The following is a 16,396-nucleotide window of genomic DNA, read 5'->3' on the forward strand; positions in this document are numbered from 1 at the left end:
AAAAGAAATCAAGAAGGAAAGACAGAACAACAGAGCAAACAGATGGAAACTAATGGACTACATCTACCATTCATATAACAAATCATAAATGACGAAAGTGAAGATCGCTGGCTCTGGTCGATGGGCGAAAACTTAAAGCGGGAGGCAGAGATGCTAATTATAGCCGCTGAGGTAGAAAACACAGTCACGCTGCTACTGTAGAATCTGAAGGCAAGAAAACGAAAGCATTTGTCACATTTTGAGTTAGTGCAGCATCTAGTAAAAATAGTGTTTTAACGGGGAAATGACTGTGTAGGGAAAAGCAAAACCGAGTGTTTACATTCAAAACAACATATATGCATTATGGATACAAACTGAAGTCTGTGATAGAAAATGCGAATATCAACATCTATCGGTATCCACATAATGACTGCGTATTCTTGATGCAAAAACGCCGAATATGATCATCGAAGAGAAGACAATCAAATAGTTTGAGACCACAGATTTTGCAGCTTCCTAGGGTAGCAGAGTCGATACCAAAGATATTAGCAAACATTTGAAAAATTGAAAAAGATTTGAGAAATTCAGGATCGAGCCAGAGTGCTGAGGAGACTGTGGAAGACCAAGACAACAAGTAACTTTGTAGTAACTGATGCACTCGAAAGAGATTGGAATTGAAACACACTAAACCCTTTCCGTTTGCAAGTGTCATTGTGTTCCTTCGATCGCTTGTAACAGCCGGTCAAATATGGCGCATTAATCGACTGTTTGCTACAACATTAGAGTTTCCAACACCGTCGGCATGACCACATAATAATATGAGACTCATTTGGATTTCGATTAATCCTTTCTCGAACGCCCTGAGTAACTGTCAGCTTCAAAGTCTAAGATGTGTTTGTTTTGGGACGCCATATTTGACCGGCTGTTACAAGCGGTCGAAGTAACACAATGACACTGGCAAACGGAGAGAGTTTAGTGTGTTTCAATTCCAATCTCTTTCGAGTGCACCAGTTACTACAAAGTTACTTGTTGTCTTTGTCTTCCACAGTCTCCTCAGCTCTCTGGCTCGATTCTGAATTTCTCAAATGTTTTTCAATTTCTCAACATTAGTTGATTGTAAGGTTGCATTGATGGAACACATGTAGCCTTTGCTGCAAGAGTATGTACTCAAAAGTGGAAAGAGTGGAAATTGCAGAAACGAATGACAGAACGGCATCTGTTAAGCAAACGAGTAAAATGTTTGAAAAATAAGTTTCCGTGTAACGTCTTACTCGGCAAAGTAAGTTATTAAAAAGTGGTTGAGAATGTTGGTTAAGAAGTGGCGTTCTATGGGATTAGTGGATGGAAGCACTCCGTCGGTTACGACGACGAGGGTTCCGATTGATCCGAATCAACGTAACAGCCTGCTCGTGAAATTAACGTGTAAATGGCTGAGCACTCCACAGACACGTGTACCCTTAACGTAGTTCTCGGGGATATTCAGCGTGACACAGAGAGTGACAAGGCCGGCCCCTTGAAATACAGGTACAACAGAAACAGGAAGTAAGAGTGAGAGAAAGTTGTGGTGAAAGAGTACAGCAGGGATCACCACCATCCCCTGCCGGAGCCTCTTGGAGCTTTTTGGTGTTTTCACTCAATAAACACTCACAACGCCCGGTCTGGGAATCGGAATCGCGATCCTATGACCGCGCGTCCGCTGCCCTAACCACTGGGCCATTGCGCCTCCACATGGGGTTAGTGCACAGCGTCCCAAAACAAACACATCTTAGACTTTGAAGATGACAGTTATTCAGGGCGTTCGAGAAAGGATTAATCGAAATCAAAATAAGTCTCATATTATAATGTGGTCATGCCGACGGTGTTGGAAAATCTAATGCTGTAGCCATATCCTTTCACATATGTACAACAATTAAAAGTGGAGGACAAGAGCAAAACAGTATTTACACTATGCTACAGAACCTGGGCTACTTATTTCTGTTGCCATCATGTATTTTGTTCGTGGGGTACGTTTTATGCCTTAGAATAATAGGGATTGCTTATTAGTTTTTATTTTAATATTTCCTCTGCTCATGTTCGAATTTATACATTAATTACAATAGGTTTCTCGTTCTCATTCACTCTTAATATACATATTTCAACGGGTTTGTTTAAAGTTTATGTGTGCTTAGAAAGTGGTCACATTTTCCTTTCCGATGGACTTTTCATTTGCATATAAAAAGGAAGCATTTTGCTATATACACTTAATTTTTGGCAATGTCTATTATAAGAAACATAAAATAACTTATGACTTTGCATATGCATAAATTTGGTTTTCATTAACACTGTATCGGCAGCAAACCCGCAACTTATTGTTTCCTTTCATACATTGCAGTTCCTATGTCTGGTAGCAATCTAACAAAATCACCCACTTTTGTCAATTTTCTATTTGTTGTGTCGCAGAACTCAACTTTGAATATGTTTATCAAATTGACTTTCGTATAGCTATTTCAATAAATGTCCTTGTAGAGGAGTTGTTAGCCAAAATCTTAGCATGACATATAATCCCATTTTCAGCAATGACATATTTTTAGGAATTCGTATTGTAGATTTTAAATCCTTCGTTCAGATGCATGCTGCGTCATCAACTGCTTATATTTGTTGGCTTATATATAGAGGTTTAAAGTAGAACAGTTATTTGCATTATATCCCATATAATTTATACAATATTTTTTTCATTTATTTTTTAGACATTCTAAAATTCTATTACTTGTGCTGCATGCAAAGATGTTAAAATATTCTTGGCAAATACATTATTGAGTCGGTTTTTAGTCCTGTTCTTAAACTATATTTACAACATTTTACAGCCTTTGTACCTAGTCATAAAGATTAACTTATTATTCGATGGAGAATATCTTAAGATTTATTAATCGTACAAATATATATTATTTATGAGGATATATATATTTTCCAGATCGATAAAATAACTATCATTTGAGGATTTGGATCGATGTAATCTACTTGCCTCTATCCCCTGAAATTGCTGACATTGTGCCAAAATTTGAAATCAGTATCGTTCTAGTATGATTATATCATGGTTTCTTAATCACCCTTCAATATATTTATTGCACTTTGCATAACTCTTTCCAAATGTATTTTCTTTGGTCTTGTTTTCTCTCTACTGTATCTTCGTGTAATTGTTAATTCAATTAAGTTTGTCCTTGTCTTCAAGGTTCCCTAAATGCAATTTTCCAATAGGATATTAGCGTCACTTACTTTTATAGGCTTCTGTATTCTACGTGAAATATTTGTCATTTGTAGCTGACAACTTCAGACCATCCTCATACAAAATATTTTCATTTCCTGCTGAAGATGTAAGAGCGAGACCAAAACAGACTAAATGGAGGGAATGCGTTTAGTTGTTTCTTCATTTAATAAAAATGGCTTTACGTAATTCCAGCTTTATTTCTATCTGCAGCACTTTTTCATATTCACTCCTTACACCTTGATGTATTTCTTTGTTTTTAAGGTTACTTAATCAGGGCTAATAACTTGAATTGACATTTTTCTGGGGATTTAATGCTGTTCAGTATCTGCAGACTTTGTGGTACGTCATAGATCGTTAATGTTTCCCATATTTTTCAAACGGGATACTTCTACTTTCGAACATTCTCATCTTTAGATAATCAGCTTTATGTGCATAGTGGTCTTCAATATTCTTCTATCTCATTTTATCTAGCACCTGCAATAATGCTCTTCCTCAAAGAAATTTTTTTTTTTCCTTTTCATAGCAATGGATTATTTGCAATTTTCTTGACGGTATCTTGTTTTATGCGGCTTTGTATTACGTAAACATTTTGTATGACACGTATTGTTTCTGCAGTATTTATTACTCTTGTGTGCAATTTTTTCTTATTGCTTTTAGTTGTGTAATTTATCATGTATTCATATATATTCTTTTTATCATATCCCATATGACTGCGGTTTACATTATTTCCTTAGATTGGATATTCTAAGATGAGTAGCTTTGAGGAAGAATCTACTATGAACGCCGCTAAACTATTGTTGCTGCATATAATTGATTTTTCTCTGGTGTATTATGTTCGCATTATTTATTGTTTTAATGTTTATATTCTTACAACTTATTATTTATGTTGACGTTTTCATGCTCTTTGTACTTTTGGCATACGTGCTCTCTAGGAAGCACTCCTCTATTTTTATACCTCCTATTGTTAAGGCATTGAGAATCTTCTTCAACTACTTACTTTGGCGAGACTAAATTGACTATTATATAAGGATTATGTTCTTTCCGTAAGTTAAATGTGTAAAATATGGAAGTATTTTTCTGGGAAAGATTAAGGCGTATAATATGCAGATAATATGAAAAGATTACGTTTTTATCAAATCGCATGCATATGCTGGGAAATTAGTGCAGTCTCACCTGAGATTGCCAATGTAGTCAGGATCTAGCTTGAACTTTCACAAAAGGGAATACGTTTGCTTGCAAAATTGTTAGGGAAATGTTATACATGCTATTCAAAATAATTCTTCTGTATTTAAATCTTCAGTTAAATACAATATTTGTATTTATATAGCTAGTCATTGTTGAATGCATTATCATTCATCCGGTGGTTATAATTGTTGTATTTGCATCTAAAGACTAATGCATAGATGCTGCAATATATTGCGCATATCAGACCAAAGCAATGATATATCTATGTTTTATTTGTTACGTACATACCTATCGTGAAACAATTCGTCATATTTTCGATATTGTCCCTGGTTACGTCATCAATGTTAATTTTTGAAGCACAGAAGTAATGATGACAAATATTACTTAACAGGTTTCATTATTAGTAAAGCTTGTTTGGATCTTCATGTGCATACAAAATTCACCGGTCTATATCACTGAGCTGATATCTTTCATATCACCTCAGTAGAGTGCAATGAAAATCGCACTGTTGTTGTGTTAATTTCCGATGGAATTAAAGCCAATTTCCTACTTGATATCTTTGGTCAAGTCATCTGCATTATACTTCCTCAAAACTTGCTGTATTTTTATAGGGAAGGTGCATACAGCACGAAGGCACTCACACGTCTCACGGGCTTTATTGTCGAGCAACATAGAACAATTCTCATTTACATGTCCCCAAATATAGAAGCCTCATCAACATTCATATCAATCAAATCTAAAATTACCCGCTCTTTGTCGCTATACTTGACGGTTTTCTGGATGTCTTCCATGCACCAAAGATTATGTTCTTTTCTTCTATATTTCAATGTGGTAGAGACCCAGGTTAGCTGTGTGCTTTTCTGGTGTCATTTGGAAGTAAGTAACTGTTTATGCAAATCTTACATTTTCCATTCATTTATGTGCCCCCACTCGTCTCCACTATAGTGATAGTGAGACAACAGAATCTATGCTTACGTTGTAAACGTATTCTTTCTTCTTTCGAAAATACCTTTAGATTTAAAGCTTGTAATTCTGAATGGTAATTTAATTTTGAGTAGTGCCTATGATATATATGAAAGCTTTGCAAAATCAGCTGGATTGACGTTGTCAATGTTTCTAACGCTGCCACAATATAACGCGCGAAACAAGCCTAAAAGAAGAAATCTGCCTTATCACTTAACAAATAAGCATTTTCCCCTTTTAGTTCAACAAATGTCTTTCTCAATTGGTGTCGTTTAAAAGCTAACCACTAAATATTTCAAACGGAAGTTGTCTTCATACAATGGAAATAGCATTAGAATAAAGTGTGTTAATATTCACATAGAGTGAGAGTAAATCGAATCATATCCCTCAATAACAAAATATTAGAACCATATTTTGCTTTCTGTAATGGAAATCTTCTGTGGGAGTGAAAGATTTGGAGTGACGCGGAAGACTCCTCCTGATGAAGAAACATCGTGTATTTGTTTTCCTGTATCTAAAAGATTTAAGGGTACTTCCAGTTTCAAAAAATAAGATTGAGATATTACATTGGCGAATATATCAATGGTTTCTGCTCTTGAAGACAGTTTGGATTTTAGAGGGTACTGTTTAGATTCTGAGGAACCGATGTAGAATCGGAAAAGGTTGAGGCGGAAGGAAAACAACGAAATCTGAATCAGTGTCTGTCGTGTTAGATGCAATATTTTCTCATTTAGCATCTATATACGTAGCGAAACTGAAGTTGTTGGGATTAGAGAAAATTTGTCAAAGCTTTGCAGGGTAGAATTTTATGCCAAGCAAGCAGTGAAAGAGAAAACGTGGAATAGGGTACTGATGATCAGAGAATCATCGTTGATGTAAAGTTCGTTGTAAAATATTCCTGCAATTTAATTATTATTTTTTTTATTATCTGAAACTGAAAAGAAACGTGTGGTAAATATCTCTAAAACTCGGAAGCTTCTGTAACACATATATGACAACTACATCATATTGCAAGGAAAACTATGTAAGAATGTAATTTTGTCCTATATCAGCCTACCTGCAGTGGCGACAGCAGTTGTAACACGTACAAAATTAGCGGTAAAAACAGTAAACAATAGCATCAGCTGTAACAATAGGAGTAAAAATGTAAGTAGTAATGCGTGTTTACCTATACAACAATATATCTTCTTACCCGCATATGTATACGCACACACACACATGCACAAACAAGCACATACACACACACATGTATATGCAGAAAGAGAGAGAGAGAGAGATGCACATAAGCGCTGGCGCAAACATGAATGAATGTTAACAATATCTTTATATATAAAAGTGAAGTTGTGTGTCTGTCTCCTACAATTTAGATTCCTAAGTACTCCCACATTTTGCGGTGCAGTGTAACCAAAAGCGGGTATCTTATAGTCGTGATTCATATCGAGCCTTTCTGGGTATTAACGCGCGTCTACGATGAGTCTACGATTTAAAAAAAATTACCATCGTTTTTTCCCATTTTTAATGCATTTTTTTGCTATTATATAAGGGATGTAACTCTCTAAAAATGTATTATTAAATCTCAGAACGTAAAAAGCTACAGTAATACCGCCCTTTGTGGTTAGCCATATTGAGATGGCTATTAAACTTTACATCTCTAAAAATTCCTAAAAAGTTATTTCCCTTACAAACCCGAGCAACGCCGGCCGATACTGCTAGTATTATACAAAATCCAAATATCCATATCGCACATCTTCTTCGATATCTTTGTATACATAGGGATATATAGAAAAATAAATCTCAAAGTATTGGCAAAAGGAACTGAGTGTGTTTGCCTGTTTCAATGGCATTTGTTCCATTTGTTGTTTGCCGATGGCTTACTTCAGAACTTATAATCAATACTGTAATGTCCAGGTAGCTATATTTGATTAGCAAGCGAAAAGGTGCCGATAAACGTTAAGGTGGTAAACTTTAGATTTTTCCTTGTTTAATAATTAACTGTATTTCTAATAACACCGCTGCTAATAATGTTAGTAATGAAGATTCCTTTTGTCAAGCTCGAGAGTCTCTCACTCTTGGGACATTGTTCTGCGTGATTAGATTATGATATTTCTTAAAGTAACATCTCTGTGCTGTTATATATATGTAAGTCTGAATCAATATATCTGAGTGTATTCGCCATCGTGAAAGCAATTTTATTCCTATTTTATTTATTTTTAGCTATTCTATTATGCATTCTCACCTCAATATTTCTCAATTAATTTTTTGAAAAATTTCAAAATCTCTTTTTCTGAAAGCCTTGTTTACAGAAAAACAAGAAAAACTGTAGGGCGCGTGAGTAACATTTTTTAGGAATCCACCTATTTGAGATGAATGTCTTGCAACAAGAGCGGTAATCTTGGTAATAACAAGAAAAACATCAACAAAAACAAAATCTTTGCTGCAATGAAGACAGACCTTTTGACATATTTTGAAACAGGAGAAATCTGAGCCAAAGGAAAATCTTCTGCGTGGTGGCTTAACAATAATTGAAGGGTGAACGGATACAAGTGTGTTTGTAGAATTAATATTATAACATAGACTGACATCATTGCGACGACAATCTTCTCTCGTTTTCGGACCATTCAGGAATTAATTCCCTACAAAAAATAGTTGCTACAATAATATTACATTATGTTGTAATATTCTGAAAGCATATTGAAATATGGAGCTAGGGGTAACGTTAAACACGTGGGTAGTAATGTCTGAATTTTTTAAGACTATTCAGGTCAGTATTTTATGAATAACTTCGACTACACAAGTAAAACGATAAAAATGATACCCGTCTAAAAATAACGTAGAGAGAAACATACAAAATAACAGTAGCCATGAAAGGAGTGCATAAACAGATTCAGCACTTAATATTTTACTTGAAAGTGAGGTAGGGAGCGCATTGTTTAGAAACACGTCCTCTGTTGACTAAGCTAAGAAAAAGCCATTTTGGGAAATATGTAGTGATTTTCCCGCAGATATGGCTTAAATATATTTGTTCATCTCAACTTAAATGAAGTACATCCCTTATTTACTAAATTGCGCAGAAAACAGAAATTACTAGAGATGAAGCATTTTAAAACATGTAGGATGTAAATATTTCCATGTATTGTTTCAAAGAGAAAAAATATGATAGAAATCACTTGTTTTGTAGACAGGCAGGGAAATGAGAGAAAAGGAATAGCTACAGACATACTGCTGATACTCTGAAGATCGCAGGAACGTTTTTAGTAGTAGTAGACTTTACAACACAAAAAGGAAGCATTTGATATGAATATACGATGAAGACAATTGACATGACATGTTATTGCCGAAAGTTTTCACGTGATGGTGTGCAAATTATATTGGAAGTATAAAAATAATCATTGGTTGAATTACATATACTTGGATTCAGAGATTCTTGTAGGTATGGAAAATGATACAGATTTCATAAATAGCCGTTTCCATGGACATAAACATAAAATGTGCTTCGGTTTCTAAAACGCAAGAGCCGGCTTGTTGTGAAAAGTAACCTAAATAATACGAATTGACTGAAAAGTATATATAAAACAATGTAATGATGAAAAATGTGTATTGGTTTTATTTTTAACTCTCTATCCACACTACATTAAGCAATGTGATATTGCTCTTTTATGATGTGAAGGTGAGATTTGAAGGTGGTTTGCCATCTTTATCAATTTTCGCAGCATATAAAACACTTTCATTCGTATCTCGTTACTTAAGTTACCGTTTGCACATCTGTTGCAACAGCATATAAACAACGTATTCGTTATTGAACCGATGTATTAAATTGTAACTACAGGAGTAGTTTGGGTCCCGAAGCGCTGATAAAAAGTGACACTGGTGACATACATTCCTTGTAAAGCTACTTGCATAACAGCAACGTTTGGCGAATTTAAATATTAAAATACAAGATTTAGCTTCAGGTGCACTGACTCAGCACGCTGTCGATGCTATGGGGTCAGGGAAATTTACCGAATAGAATATTAGTATTCTTGTATATATGCTCGTATTTTAAAATAGAACAGAACAACAGTTCTGGATTTAACCTCATAAATATAGATGTAAAATACATACAAATAAAGAAGTAAAATGCATAACAGTATAACGTGTTGCCAAACGTGTTGTAGGTATGGTATTATTTGGAGACAAGATTGTATTTAGTATCCGTGTAATTTTTTTTTTACATATAATCTATTTCTATTTCTCTTTGTTCATATTCGTTCCCGTACGCATCACATATGCATAAACGCATATAAATGCATATCAGTGCGTGTAACATATACATAGACACAAACATGTGTTTATAATATATTTATATATATATATATAATTATGATAAAGACAACTACTGTGTCGCGTCACATGATACAAATAGACGGCAACTGGCTCTAAAACTACCTTATTTATTACATAGACACGGGTTGAAAGCGAAGGAAGTGAACAAAAAAGATTTTCTTAAAAGGTTTTGAAATAGATCAATTTCTAGTTTAGAAGTAGTGTGGGGCCCGGAGCGTTGATAAATATAGGTTTTTATCCTTCTTAATAATGATAAATACAAATTCACTTCAACCAATTTATTCGCTGCTGAATTATTTTGGTTATTAACACGTGGCTGAGATGAACGAATAAGATTTAATTTGTATATAATTGTGAACATTTGTATATGCACTGTGGATACGTTGTGATCGTATGGCGCGTAGAAATCTTTCTAATTATCTACTATGAGTTATGTCATACTGAAGACGGTAAATGCTATTACATCTCTAAACTAGAAAGCGATCTATGCCTAAACCGTTAAAAAAAATCTTTCTTTGTAAATTTTATGCTTGGAAAATTATAATTGTCACTAAATGCGATTAGGGTGTTAAAACATCTACATTGCTAGAAATAAGAGCTAATATGCACTAATGCTGTAGTTAAAGCTCTTGAGTGAAAACATTATACTAACAGGAACTATAATTATCCGAAAAATGCCGATCCAGAATTCATAAGACTAACGTCAATTTCAGCAATTTGTGAAGCCATCAAGAGTTAAGCCAGCTCTGTGTTCGGATTTCTTTAGTCCTGTTTCTTTATTGGTATATATATTTTCGTCATCCAAAGTATTGGATGATTTAGCGATTCGCTAATGTGTATACACAAAATAAATATAAACAGCAGTTTGTCATGTTTCACCTAAAAGGAGAATCATAATTGTCACTGAATGTGAGTAGGGAGTTAAAAATTATGGACAATTATGGTCCCTGTTAATGTATATGCGCTGATTAGCAAATTGTTAAATGATCCTTTAATTTGTATGACCAAAACATATACACTAATAGAGGAATAGGTCTGGAAACATCCGAACACTGAGTTGGCTTACCTCGTGACGGCAGCGGAAATTGCCGAAACTGATGTCAGTCTTAAGAATTCTCGGTCGGCATTTCGTCGGACAATTATGCTCAATGGAAGTGTATTTGTTTTCATTCATGCTCGTTAACTACAGCATTAGAGCATTTAGCTCTTCTAGGAATGTAGGTGTTTTCAATATCTACACATATACACACACACCTATATATATATATATATATATATATATATATATATATATATATATATATATATATATATGTGTGTGTGTGTGTATGTGTGTATGAATTCATATATATCTGTGTGTGCTTCGCTGTGTTTGCTTATACATCTATACGTTCTTACAAACATAATATAAAATTATATATCGAGGTTCAACCAATCTGCTTGCATGGGGGACGTTGTAATTTGGTACTCAATGCATGGGAAACTACCAAGGCGATTTTGATCAGAATATTCAATTTACTATATGTCCAGAAGTTTAGGAGTTTGTCAAATTTTCTCCAGTAACCGCAGAGAAGTATAAACAATTTATTTTCATGAAAAGTGCAACGTATTGTCGGTATAGATCGGTGAAACACAGCGTTGTGTTTGTCAATTCGCAAGACGGAATCCACCCTCCACACCGTAAACGGCACTGTTGAACTCATCCTTCTACACTGAATTCATATTTCCACGAATTAATGTGGAGCTGGGGCTGCGAAATACGAGAGAAGACTCCTGCTGTGTGACCAATTAAGTTATTTGAATGGCTACATACTATAACTGAAATGTTTATAACATTTTTATCATTATTAATCATTAAACGCTTTTCGCTATAAGCATGCAAAAGAACATCAATCTAGACAACTTGAAATTCTTCAAGTAGTCGGATGATACTTAAGAAGATCCCTGACATCAGATAGTTTTTGCATGATGTAGAATTTCCTAGGAACATTTATGAATTGACTTTCATTTGTTTATATTTGATTAGCTTTTATAGTTTTATCAATATTCTAATATCTCTATATATCCAAAACTGAGAATGCGTGTCTGTGTGTTTCCCTAAAACATGAGAACTACACAACCAATCTCATTCAAATCTTACACATGCCTTACTTAGGGTCCGGGGAGTGTCATCGGCAAAAGATGTCCAACTTCTTGCCTAGGGCGAGCCCATAGCAATATCAATATCATAGCATATCACTATTTCAGTATTACGTGTTAAAAGTGAAACAAAAACATTTCTCTATTTTATGTCAGATACTTTCACTTTAACAATAAAAATTAGAGAATTATATGTAGTAAGTAGTAATTAAAATCAAACTAAAGTATAATATAACCGTAACATAACAAAAGTAAAAATAGCAATTGGTATAAAATTGCATCAATGACTTGAACTTGAATAATTGGTTTCACATGAATGGGAATAAATTAAAAATAAAATTAGCGTGCAGAAATGGAATAGTCCAGATGGAGGTGTGCAATACCCTTTACCACGGCTTTTAGATTATCTGCTAATTAGCTAGCATTAAGTATCTATATGTAGTTTGGCTGTATGTAATATCTGTTCTTTTCGAACAACGCTTCTACTGAGTACTGTTATTATTATTATTGTTTAACTATTGTTATCACGTTTGTTGGTTCCTCGTAAGGGAAATGTTGTTGTGTTGCATTTGTTAAATAATTGTAAACTTTAACCCTCCTCCTTTGGAAGAAGGGGCTTTGGTTATTGTTTAAAAATTGAATTGTGTCCCTGTTTGGGGAAATTGAGAATATTTTCACCGTTTACACGGAAGCATTTTTGTTAGAATGCCTTCGATAGAAGAAAGTCCAAAAATGGATTTCGCTGCAGCCCTCGGCTGGCGCGAACTCATTAAAATTAAAATGGAGGAAATACAAACCTATTTCGGACTGATCACCGACAAAGACAGTGAATCTAGGATAACACCACCAAACGAAATAAAAAATTTTGAGTATTGATATCACTAGCGATATCAAGATATAACTTTGTATTTTGTATTTTATGTGTAGATGTATATATATAGATGTACATGTAATATGTACACATATATATACACATATATACATGCACTAGCACTATGACCCGGCAACGACGGGTCATACTGCTATTATGTTATAAATAAGAATAAACATTTGTTTTATAGAGTCGAATATAACTGTGTTATCTGATATATCATTAATTATTTCTATTAAAATATATAATAACTTTTACTGAACAACTGTATTTAAACTTTCGTAAGTTTCTTTCTTTCGTGTATGGAAATAATTGAGAATATTTATTTGAAAATCAATAGCGACATTTCGTGCTTAAAATATTATACATTTAAAAGTAAATCTAAATGCCTTAATGTTTAAAATTCACTGAAACGTTATATAAACTAAATTATCAGAAGAGGTAAAATTTATCATGTCACCACACACTGCATCGCAGTAGACATCGGAGCGAAACTCTAACATTGGCCCTTGGCGTAAAATGCATTCTTGCTTATACAGCTCGTGGGGAGAAAACTTCCCGCCAACTCCAGAGCCGGTATTGTTCAGTTCAGTGGCAGTAAATAAGGCGCATGTCTGCTCTGAATACTTGACTGGTGCTTTGTTTTATAGAGCTGGTGGGATGATTATACAGAGCCGGAAGTGCCCAAAAAGCTTTAGTATTCTGACACTGCAACAAGTATTGCAATTCCACCGCACCATTTGTGTACGTAAAAATAAGGATAAACAATACATTTTAAGTAATATAATAGAGGTGGTGTCTATCCCTCGATCAAGACACACGTATTCGCTGCGTTTAAATAAATACATGTATCACGTCACACTTCATTTTCAAGTCTGTAACATCTAATCTATTTCAGTTTTGTATTCCTCACTCATGCATCCGTATATGTTATCCTTGAATCCTTCGAAGATGTCCTCATTTGATTTCTTAATTGGTTTTAGTTGCTAAACCATTAGAACCTAAATATACATACTGGTTGATAAATAGATCGTAGGCAAGAAATTGAAAAAGGAATAAAAGATGCAACTTGTCAATAGTTCGCTGATTCTCTATCTGCCAGTCTGTATGTTTGTTTGTCTGTGTGTGTACATCTCTCTTTCTCTCACTCACTCTCACACACACACACTCACTCTCTCTCTCTCTCTATCTATCTATCTATCTATCTATCTATCTATCTATCTATCTATCTATCTATCTATCTATCTATCTATCTATCTATCTATCTATATGTCTGTCTATCTATCTATCTATCTATCTATCTATCTATCTATCTATCTATCTATCTATCTATCTATCTATCTATCATCTATCTATCTATATATATATATATTATATATATATATATATATATATATATATATATATATATATATATATATATAGCAGTTCGGCAAAAGTGACCGATAGAATAAGTACTGTCACGGGGTCGAGTTGCTCGATTAAAGGCGGTGCTCCAGCATGGCCGCAGTCAAATGACTGAAACAAGTAAAGGAGTAAAGGAATATATATATATATATATATATATGTCTGTCTTTCTGTCTCTATCTATTCCCTGTTTGTCTGTGTCTCTATATATCTATTTCTGTCCTTCTCTCTCTCCCCCTCTCTCACTTACTATCTCGCTTTTTCTCTCTCCCTGTCTCTCGCTGTCTCTCAGTACAGGTATATGTAAGTATACATGTAATTATGTATGCATATATACGTGCATACACACATGCGCACACTCATTCATCATATGGTTAACTTCCGGGTATGCCACCTACAAATATAAAAAGGACCTACACAAAAAATGCGCAATCACGGTTCGATACTCTACAGGACGACATCCAAATAACAAACAATATCTACTTATAACCAAAACACCAATTTGTATCTCACATTTACAATTTCGAAAGCAGTACATCACACCTCAGAGAAGCGTAGGTGCAAGAGCATCGTGTAGTATAGACTCGATTGAAGATAATGAAAGAAATACTAAACTCATTTATGCCATGAAGAAAGAAGAGGAGGATGAGGATGAAAAAGAAAAGAGAAAGAGCAGATGATAGTAATGGTTAAGACGACGACGACTATGACGATGAGGATGATAATGGGGAGATGTAAGGAAAGCAACTAGAAGATGGAGGAAGAAGAGCTATTATAAGATGGAGGAAGATAAAGAAGAAAAAGAAGAATTTACAACGACAACAAAACACATTTTTCAATGATGATAATCATAAGAAATTTCTAACACAGCTGCCGCACCAATCGTCACAATGGTAAAATAGAGTATTCTTAAGTAAGAATAAATAAAAACGTATTATAGGAAACAAAATATTAATGTTGAGAAGAGGAAGAGATACAGAGATAAGAAAAAAATCATGGACGGAAATGAAAATACGGTGTTTTTTTCGTATTTGACTTCCCTTTAGTTATCTCTCTCATCTTGTAATTCAATGAAATCACCAGGAATATCTTTGAAATGCAACAAACATTTTATGCACATTAAAATACAAGATTTCCACTTATATTTGTTGTTCAGTTTTACTATAATATTTGAATTTAGCGTAGTGCATATTTTATGAGGCATACACGGAAATATTTGCAAACTACCACTCAGAAAGATGACGTTTTACTTACTTGCTTTCTGGACACCTCTTCAAATAAATATTATTCTATATGTGATATCGAATATATTATACTTTCCTAGCGTGGTGACTATAAGTATATCTACATATACACACACAAACACACACACATGAACACACACGCGTGCACGCATACACATACTCACACAAATACACGTGTGCGCACAGTTACTGGGTGATACACATACAAATACTCGCACACAGACATAAACATGATAAATAGATAGATAAATCGTTGCATACATATAGTGCGTATCCTAGCATATCATACTATATACAAGCATACACACACACACACATACACACACTTATACATACAGGCAAAAATGTAAATCTCTTAAAATTACATTTATGCTTATGCTATTTCTTTTAATTTTATCTGATATTATACTCAAAGCAGATTTAAATGCTGTTCAACTTGAAAACTTTCTGGTGAATAAAATAGTACAATTGTATGTATAGAATTTATGCAAATTTTTTATTTCTTTCTAATTCATTGCAAAGTTCAGAAATGAATAGCTATGTTTAATGCGTTCCTTTGATACAATATCTATTTAGTTTATATTTTATGCCGCACATAATTCGAAAGGTTCATATTGTATATTCCATTTCATGGATGAGAAGAAATCCTAAACGTTCAGTGAAAACTATTATATTTTGGATATCTGTGGAAATATATACATCTTTCCGTCACCTAACTTGCCATGATAATGTAAAACTGTTCCAGATATGTAAATTTGATGTCTCTGCTCCGGCTGCGTCAAAAGTGTCGTGTGCATGCATATATTTACCTTTGTACGAGGTAGTATATGAATGTTCCCGGTCTAGTTAAGCTTAATAGAAAAATAATTTATTTTCCTGTGTTGTAACATCATCTTATTCGTAATAGTCAGTTTGTGCAGCCAAGCAGCGGGCATACCGTTCTTGCCTCATGTAGAATCTGGCTGGAAGTCGTTTTCTGTAACCGGGTCGACGAGCATCTGACCCCTTTAAATTTCTCTTCGTGCGCTGCATAAGGTAATA

The sequence above is a fragment of the Octopus sinensis genome, linkage group LG4 (assembly GCF_006345805.1).
Source record: "Octopus sinensis linkage group LG4, ASM634580v1, whole genome shotgun sequence".
In the NCBI taxonomy this organism is placed as follows: domain Eukaryota; kingdom Metazoa; phylum Mollusca; class Cephalopoda; order Octopoda; family Octopodidae; genus Octopus; species Octopus sinensis.